The sequence below is a fragment of the Bufo gargarizans genome, unplaced genomic scaffold (assembly GCF_014858855.1).
Source record: "Bufo gargarizans isolate SCDJY-AF-19 unplaced genomic scaffold, ASM1485885v1 fragScaff_scaffold_726_pilon:::fragment_2:::debris, whole genome shotgun sequence".
Lineage (NCBI taxonomy): Eukaryota > Metazoa > Chordata > Amphibia > Anura > Bufonidae > Bufo > Bufo gargarizans.
The window spans coordinates 468,322-478,476 of NW_025334173.1; positions in this window are offsets into that span (position 1 = coordinate 468,322).

Below are 10,155 nucleotides of genomic sequence, written 5' to 3' on the forward strand. Positions count from 1 at the left end.
GGCGTGTCCCTTTTTGGAGATAGAAGGGCTTGGACAGGAAGCCTGGAGTGAATATCCGTGCCCTCGGTAATCTATACAGTTGTGTAAGAAAAACCCTGAACGCCCCCGAGAACCCCATCCTATCCAGCACTGCCTCCAGCCATGCCCACCTCACATTATCAAAAGCCTTTTCAGCATCTAAGGTGAGCATGGCTGGAGCTTCCCCGGGTCGCGGTTGGTGGCGAACTCTATCGAGGACCGTTAATACCGTGCGAAGGTTTGTTACCGCTGAACGACCCTGCACAAATCCCACCTGTTCTTTATTAATGAGCGATGGCAATATGACCGCCAGACGATCCGCTACAATTTTTGATAGGATTTTGGTATCCACGTTAATTAACGAGATCGGTCTGTATGACCCTGGTAATAAAAGGTCTTTACCCGGCTTGGGAAGTAACTTGATATACGAGGTATTTTCCTGATCTGGGGATGCTTTTCCCTGTAATACTGTATTATACCATTGTAATAAGATCGGTGATACCTGACCTAATAACGCTTTATAGTATTCCCCAGGGTACCCGTCTGGGCCTGGCGCTTTAGCATTGCCTAGTTTCTTGATGACAGATTGAAGTTCCTCAAGTCCTATCTCTCTATTAAGAAGTTGTAACTGTTCTGTGCTAAGACATGGTAGCTTGACTTTTTCCAAAAGAGAATCTTTAAGATCAGGTTTAGTGGCATCCTGGTATAATTCTTCGTAATATTACCTAGCATTGAATTAATCCTAGAAGGGTCAGTGACCACTTGTCCCTTTTGCCCCTTAAGACCAGTTATGAATTGAGGGGCCCTCCTACCTTTAGCAAGGTTAGCCATAAGACGCCCGGATTTGTTCCCATATTTGTGCAGCGTTGCCGTCAGCCTAGTATTATTTAGTATCTCCCTATTTTTTTCATTAGCTTCAAAGGCTCCCCTGGCATCCATCCACTTTTGTTTGTTGATGACTGTGGAGTTCCTCCTATATTCCTGGTAGGATTCTCTTACCAATAGACTTGTTTGCTCAAATTTGGCTTGAGACTGTTTCCGGAGTCTAAAAACATGGCTCATGATTTTCCCTCGTATAACAGCTTTAGAGGCATTCCACAATAGCTCAGGCGAATTTATATGAACCTGGTTGTCACCTATGTACTCCTCCCACCATGCAATCAGCTTATTAGTAAAATCCTCATTCGTTATCAGGTTAGTAGGAAATCTCCATAAGTAGTCAGAGCCCTTGGGGTAAGTATCTCTCACTTGTATCCAAATTGGGGAGTGATCTGATATCACCAGGTCGCCAATTGCAGCCTTTTCCACCTTTCCCGCCAGGTTAGAGCTGGTCAGTATATAGTCTATACGCGACCACGAATCTTGCGAATGAGAATAAAAGGAATAAGATCTTTCATCCGGGTGCAATTGGCGCCATGGATCAACCAAAACCACCCCCTCCATCAGTCTACCCAGTGCTCTATCATGGTTGCTGATTACTGCCTTTAAAGGGACACTACGCTGCCTATCCTCCGCCTCTCTCGCCACTGTATTGAAATCCCCCCCACTATTTTGTTCTCGCAGGGATCAGCCAGTAATTTGGATTCTAGATCTTTAAAAAACTTCCCATTGTTTTTGTTGGGGCCATATACATTATAGATACTATATTGCGTTCCTTGAACCTCAACCTGGATTTGGATAATACGTCCCCCTTCATCAGAGAAGGATCCTAGAACCTGGCAGTTTAGATTTTTGTTAATTAGGATTAATACTCCAGCTTTTCTATCAACCGAGGCCGAGCCATATACTCTCCCAACCCACAATTTGTTCATCCTTGTTAAATCTTTTGCCGCAAGGTGCGTTTCCTGAAGTAGTACTATATCTGGGTTGGCCTTTTTCAGGTGACGCAGCACCATCCATCTCTTTTGGGGTGATCTTAGGCCCTTAACGTTCCAGGAAATGACCTTCATGTTTCTAGCCTCCTAAGTGATACACCAGTATGAGATCCTTATCTCCTATTTTAGTAGACTATACTTCCCTGGGAAATAGGACAACAGATCACCAGCAGATAAACTAAGAACCCCTCCCCCTTTTCAAAAGTAACCGCGAACTATACCCGTCCACAACAACGGTTAACCAGCTCCTCCTCACACCATAAACACTTTCTATTTTTTTTTACAACTTCCTTTTTTCTGAGTTGCAAGGCACACCCACCCCCCACCAACTATGCATATATCCGTTATTATATTATAATACATCGTCTACCAAGTGACATTAGCGACCTTCACATTCACATAAAGAAATAGTGGCCTGGTTCTAATGGGAATAATTTAACATCATTACCCCACTAGCCCTTATGCCCACACCATATTATAGACGACTACTTCAAGCTTATCAATAGTCCTTAACTGGCCCGTAGTGCTCGACCTCTTCCAGGTGGCTGTTCTCCGCCTCTACGACCACGATCTCTCTGAGGAAGATGCTTCTCCTCCGGACTCCTCGATCGCTCCCATCTCTTAGTTACCCCTTCCCCGGTCAGCTAAGTCCCGTGCATCATCAGCGGTAAGTAATTCTTGCAGGGATTCCATCGCCATAGAGGGGTCACTGAATACGGCAGAAGTTCCATCTGGCATAGCCACTCTCAACGTAGCCGGATATTGCAACTGGAATTTGATCTGACAGCGATACAGAGCAGAGCAAAGGCCGCTAAATTCCCTCCGTAACTTCGCTACTTGAGCAGAATAGTCCGCAAACAACAGTATTACCTGCCCCTTAATCCTCAAGGGGCCTCTCCTGGCTCTTTACGCCCTAAGAATCGCCTCTTTATCGCAGTAATCCAGGTACCTCATGATCACAGGACGGGGTCTCTGCGTAGGGTTATTGCTGCTCCGGCTTGGTGAATTACTTTGGTCTGGTAGCGTTCCGATCCGGTGTGCACGCTCAACTTTGTGCTTCCCATCCAGGGCCTTTGGTAAGTCAAGTTCGCATATTTCTTTGAGGGCCTGTGCTTTCACCCCTTCCGGTAGGCCTAGGAGCCTCAGATTGTGTAATGACCGGCGTCACGCACAGGGAGGAAAACAGGGAAAGCCCTGCCCAAGGGAGAGGGAAAGGTGGTGACCCCTAACTCACCTTGCGACTGGCACCTGACTGCCCTGACGTCCCTAGACGGGTTCCTCACCCGTGCGGCGATCACGTTCCTAAACCCTGGCTTTCCCTGAAATGAGCCCTAGATAGTGAACGGGCCGGTGGGATCGCTAGTCCGCACCACTGCACTAAGAGGGAAACACCAGGAAAGGACAGACAAACACCCAGGTGGGCGACCACAGCAGTCCACAAAGGTCCAACAGGGATCCGGAGGGTAGTGTTCTACAGCAACAATCAGAGAACGCAGCAACACAGCTCCAGTGGGTCAGAATAGATGTCCAGGCAGGAAGCTCTATCTCTGGCAACCAGAGAAGTGTGAGAGAGGAATATAAGGAGGTTTGGGAGTGCTGGACAAGGAACAGCTGAGGAGAAGGAGCTACGGATCCCTGAGTGAGCCAAAAGGGTTTGCAAAGCAAACCCAGAAAGCTACCATAAGGAAAACAGCCCTATCTTAAATAGAGCGTGCAGCCAACCGCTGCGACTTCCTGACCCCGGGTATAACGGAGTCAGGCATGGTTCTCGATAACCTCGTGACAGATTGTTCCGCCGGGAACGATTCTCTAAGTCCTCCAGACGATCTCTCAGAATGATGTTGTGGTTCTGTAGCTCCTGTATAGCCAGGTTGGACTTAGAGTTCTCCTCTTCCAATGCTGTGCATCGTTGTCCTAGATCCACTAGGCACACCTCGTGCTGCCCCACGGTCTCATGTAACTGATGCAGGGACGCCGCCAGTGTTTTAGAGAGTGTCTCCTTAATATCTGGTGCCAGGTGTCTGGCCACTTCTATTGCCAGTGCTTTGTAATTTATTCTGGCCCCTTCCGATATATCATGGAGTGGCGAGTCAGGTAAGGAGTCTATGACACTTTCAACCGCGCTCGACGGAGACGCGGGAGCTTGATCTGCCATCTTGTCTGTAGCCTCGCTGTCGGCCTGTGTAACGCCGCTCCGAACTTGCTTTTTACCACTCCGGAGCAGGTATCTATCCATGGATCCCTTGCAGGGCAAGATAGGAAGGCCAGGGGAACAGGCCCAACTCTCCCCCTGCCGATATAAAGCGTCCGGAGCTTGCTATAGGTGAGGGATGGACGGAGCTCACTCACTCCTCGTCTGCCATCTCAGCGCCGGAACCGGAAGTCCACGAGAAAAGGATTTTACGGTGAGTCCAAAAAATCCATAATTTTTTTTTTTTATTTATTTTATTTTTTTTTTGCTGCCCCCAGCTTTAATAATGCCCCCATGTAGGCCCCCAGCTAAATAAATGTTCCCCACAGTGTATATAATTTTTTTAACTGCCCCTAGCTTTAATAATGCCCCCAATGTAGGACCCCATCTTAAATAATGTCCCCCATAGTGTGTTTATTATTTTATTTTTAAACCCCTAAGGCCTCTTTCACACGGGCAAGATTTCCGCGCGGGTGCAATGCGTGAGGTGAATGCACCCGCACTGAATCCAGACCCATTCATTTCTATGGGGCTGTGCACATGAGCGGTGATTTTCACGCATCACTTGTGCGTTGCGTCAAAATTGCAGCATGCTCTACTTTGTGCGTTTTTCACGCAAGGCAGGCCCCATAGAAGTGAATGGGGCTGGGTGAAAATCGCAAGCATCCGCAAGCAAGTGCGGATGCTATGCGATTTTTCATGCACGGTTGCTAGGAGACGATCGGGATGGGGACCCGATCATTATTATTTTCATGTTATAAGGGAAAATAACAGCATTCTTAATACAGAATGTTTAGTAAAATTAGCGCTGGAGGGGTTAAAATAAATAATTTAACTCTCCTTAATCCACTTGTTTGCGCAGCCTGGCTTCTCTTCTGTCTTAATCTTTGCTGTGCAGTAGGAAAAGGACCTGTGGTGACGTCACTGCGCTCATCACATGGTCCGTCCCATGATCCATCATTATGGTGATGGATCATGTGATGAGCGCAGTGATGTCATCAAAGGTCCTTTACCCAGGTCCTGAAGAAAGAAGAGAAGCTGGGCTGCGTGAACATGTTATAAGGTAAATTAATACAATCTACACAACACCTAACCCGAACTTCTGTGAAGAAGTTCGGGTTTGGGTACCAAACATGCCGATTTTTCTCACGCGCGTGCAAAACGCATTAAAATGTTTTGCACTTGCGGGGAAAATTGAGCATTTTCCCGTGACGCAACCGCATCTTATCAGGCCCAAAACCATGACGTCCGTGTGAAAGAGGCCTAAATGGCCTGTGTACCCGTTTTTAACGGCCGTTAGACGGGTGCAATCCTGTCAATCGGCCGTTAAAAACTGTCCCATTGATTTCAATGGGGTCCATCCGGACATGTCCTATTTTTGGGCGGACGCTAGTCACTGGCTGTTAAAAGAATGGCCACATAGACTTTCTTTGGTGCTAAAAATGGCCGTTACTTAGTCGTGTGAATATAGCTTATGAGGACTGACTTTTCACACTGGCGCACGATGGGCACAACATATTCGGCATTGAAATGCCATATCTGTGTAAAAATTGCAATTTTCACTTTGCAGCATCTAAATTCATTTTTGCAAAACCCCTGTGTGGTCAAGATGCTCACTACATCCTTTGGTACTGTATATTCTGTGAGGGACGTTTCATCAACCTCCTCAGGGCAACAGTGCTCAGATTACGTCACTGGGCTCAGCGCATGCCCAGTAAGACTTTTTAAGTGCTGTTGCCCTGAGGAGGTTGACGATCGCGCAGGCGGTACTGCACCAGCGCGAGATTTCTGGCCGCCGACAGGAAGGACGGGGCATTTCTAGAAGGTAGACGATGACGTGGGGAGGGGGCGGAACAGTTTGCCGGGGCTGTGGAAGGTTATTTGAGGATCAGGAGGCGTTCTTGGGATTCAAATGAAGGCGGGCTGGGCACTGCAGGGGGGCATCACTGCGCACCAGAGAGGAAAAAAACGCCCCTCTGGGCACCTTGAAGCCTCATTAGCATATCATAAAAAGGGCTTTTTTTATCAAAAGGACAAAACGAAATAAAGTAAGAAGAAGACTGCAGGAAATAAGGTACTTTAGTGAACATGGCGCTGGTGACAGCTTAAAATGGTAAAAGCAGGTGACAGATTCTCTGTAGGTGTTCTTTCACGTCTGAGCACTTCGGTGTGCCCATACAGCAGTTTACAACCACATATGGGGTGTTGCTACATTCAGGAGAAAATGGGTAAAAAAAATTGGGGTGCATTACACCCCGTTACGCCTTCTGAAAATGAAAAGGCAACATGGCTAAAGCAACATTTTCTTGTAAAATATGTAATTTTTCACTTTTACGGCCAAGTGTTTCTAAATTATATCAAAACACCTGTTGGGCCAAGGAAAAATTCCTTGGGCTGATAGTTTCCAAAATGGGGTCACTTTTTAGGAGCTTTCACTATAGGGGTACCTCAGGGGGTCTTCAAATGTGACATGGCACCTGAAAATTATTCCAGTAAAATCTGCCCTCCAAAAGCCATAGGGTCCTTCCCTTCTAAGTCCTGCAGTGTGCCCATACAACAGTTTATGACAACATATGGAGTGTTGCTGTATTCAGGACAAAATGGGTAACAAATTGTGGGGTGCATTTTTTTCTTGTTACCCCTTGTGAAAATGACAAATTTGGGCCTCAAGCAGCATTTTCTTATAAAATTTTTTTAAATTATTTTTCGCTTTATAAGACTCACTCTTCGGCCTCCCCCCCCCCCCCCCAGAAAAAAAAATGGGGAGAAAATGGCAATGCATCTTATAAAGCGAATGGTGCACTTTTTAAATGTCTGACACTGATACATCGCCGGCCGCTTTGCTGTTTTTCTGGATCCGGCGTGTAATTCCGGCAAATGGAGTACACGCCGGATCCGGACAACGCAAGTGTGAAAGATCCCTTAATATGTAAAGTCCATTCATGTAATCTTCAAGCAGTGGCTCTGCTTTAAACTAGCACAATCCTCTGTAGTAGTACTCACTATCAAAGCGGCCGGCAATGTAACCTCACTCACTAATTCACGCTTCTGCTCCTGCTTCATTAATGAAGTGGGAGGAGCGTGAATGAGTGAGTGACATCACACGCCGGCCGGACCGCTGCTTTGATAGTGAGTACTGTTACAGAAGAAAGCAGAGCCATTACTGGAGCCTTAAACAAAAAGATTTTACATATAAAGACTGCTGTGAGCGGGGCCCACGTTATGTAATGGGGGTCACTATTCACACAGGGACAATATACTGTGACCAGCATAGGATCATCTTATGCTGGTCACAGTATCCTATGTGCCACAGTATATTGTCCCTGTGTGAATAGTGACCCCCATTACATAAGATGCTATATGTGTGTCATCCACAGATCTCCCCATAACAGTGCGTCATCCACAGACCACTATTAGTTGAAAACCCACCAAAAGCACACCTTTTGGTTCAAAAAATCTAGGTGCGTTTTATCATCAGGTGTGTCTTATAAAGTGAAAAATACTGTAATTTTTCACAGCCATGTGTCTCTAAATTCTATGAAACGCCTGTTAAGCCAAAGTGCTCACTGCACCCCTTGAGAAATACCTTGTAGGGTGTAAGTTCCAAAATGGGGTCACTTTTTGGGGGCTTCAAATGTAGAGGTACCTCCGGGTGACGTCAAATGCAACATGACACCTAAAAATTATTCCAGCAAAATAAGCAGCAGTTTATGATCACACATACTGTTTGGTGTTTCTGTAAACGACGGAATTAGGGTCATAAATATCAAGGGTTATTCTGCAGTTAACCCTTGCTGTGTTACAGGAAAACTGAATTAAAATGAAAATTTTGAACACCTTGTGGAACACCTAAAGGGTTACCAAAGTTTGTACGGGGTGTAGTTTCTAAAATGGGGTCATTTATAGGTGGGTTCAATTATGTAAGCCCCTCAAGGTCACTTCTAGTGTTGAGTGAAGCGAGCTTTGGATGCTTAATCGAAAGTTGCTTCGTTCAAAACTTCGGAATAATACTGTATGGAGATCCGTCTCTGTACAGTATTAGAATGTATGGGCTCCGATGAGCCGAAGTTAGTTATTTCGTGAAGTTGCATGTGACTTCATTGAATGACTTTGGTAATTGATTTTTAAAGTGGAAAAACAATTTAACTCAGCTTAGAAATAAGAACTGAAATGCTGCTTTCTAAAGCATTTTTTTTAAAACAGAAGTGTAAACATGGGCCTAAAATACGAGCAGGACCACCACGTTCAAACTGGAAAACTGTTGCAGGATCTCCAGCAGTTTTGACAAAGGTGGAATTTGTCGTGGGAACTAGACCTTTGAGGACGTTCACATGGCGATTTATGCCATCCAGACACTACGCCAAAATTCTGGAGAAGGGTGTGTGGCGTCTGCCTCGCACCAATAAGGGAACAACTACACTGCGACATGTGTCACGCAACAATAAGGGAACAACTACACTGCGACATGTGTCATGCAACAATAAGGGAACAACTACACTGCGACATGTGTCACGCAACAATAAGGGAACAACTACACTGCGACATGTGTCACGCAACAATAAGGGAACAACTACACTGCGACATGTGTCACGCAACAATAAGGGAACAACTACACTGCGACGTGTCATGCAACAATAAGGGAACAACTACACTGCGACATGTGTCACGCAACAATAAGGGAACAACTACACTGCGACATGTGTCACGCAACAATAAGGGAACAACTACACTGTGACGCACTACTTTTTTATAATGATAATCAATGGTGTTGCACTACGACAGGCATGCTCAATCTGCGGCCCTCCAGCTGTTGTAAAACTACAACTCCCACAATGCCCTGCTGTAGGCTGATCGGGGATGCTGGGAGTTGTAGTTTTGCAACAGCTAGAGGGCCGCAGGCAGGGCCGTCTTTAATAATGATTGGACCCTGGGCAAAAATTTACTTAGGCCCCCTGGATCCCGCCTTCCCACACCTTAGCATGCAATCACGCCCTCCACCACAACACACACACAAAAAATCCACACATCTGGTAGAGTACAGTGAATGACTGTAAATACTTCCAGTTCTGAAGACTCCAGCGGCTCAGGATCAGTGCTCTGGGCAGCTGGGCTCAGGCTGGAAGTGGGCACCGCTCTGCAGGAAGGAGACCAGGGCTCGGCTCACCCTAGTGTTACAGTGCACCCCAGCACCCCACAGTATGCAGTATAGCACCCTATAGTATACAGCACCACACAGCATGCAGTATAGCACCCTACACTATACAGTACCCCACAGTATATAGTAGAGCAGTATAGCAGCCCACAGTATACAGCACCTCACGGTATACAACACCTCACTGTATACAGCACCCCAAACTATACACGATACAGCCCCCCACACTATACAGTACAGCAGTATAGCACTCCACACTATACCGCACCCACAGTATACAGCCCCCCACACTATACAGTACAGCAGTATAGCACTCCACACTATACCGCACCCACAGTATACAGCCCCCCACACTATACAGTACAGCAGTATAGCACTCCCCCCCCACTATACAGGCCCCCCCCCACACACACTATACAGGCCCCCCACAGTATACAGCCCACCACACAGTATACAGCCCCCCCCCCCCACAGTATACAGCCCACCACACAATATACAGCCCATTACACAATATACAGCCTACCACACAGTATACAGCACCCCACTATACAATAGTTTACAGTATATTAACATAACAGCCCCTGTCACCTTTTTCTGATGTAATCTTTACACAAAAAAGCTCCACAGTTAACTTCTGCAACACTCCTGCTAGGACCTGTGATGACCTCATAGCCATGTGACCAGTAATTGCTAGGTTACTGGTCACATGGTAATGATGTCATTAAGGTCCTAGATCAAAACTCATTAAGGTCCTAGAATTAAGATCATTAACACAGTACGATCATGATGCCTGTGTAGCCGACAGCCTGACACCTGGGGCAGTAGCTAGCAGGGCTCAAGAGGCAGCTGCCTTGGGCCCCCCAGGAGCAACTGGGCCCAGGGCAGCTGCCCCTTGGTAAAGACGGCCCTGGCCGCAGGTT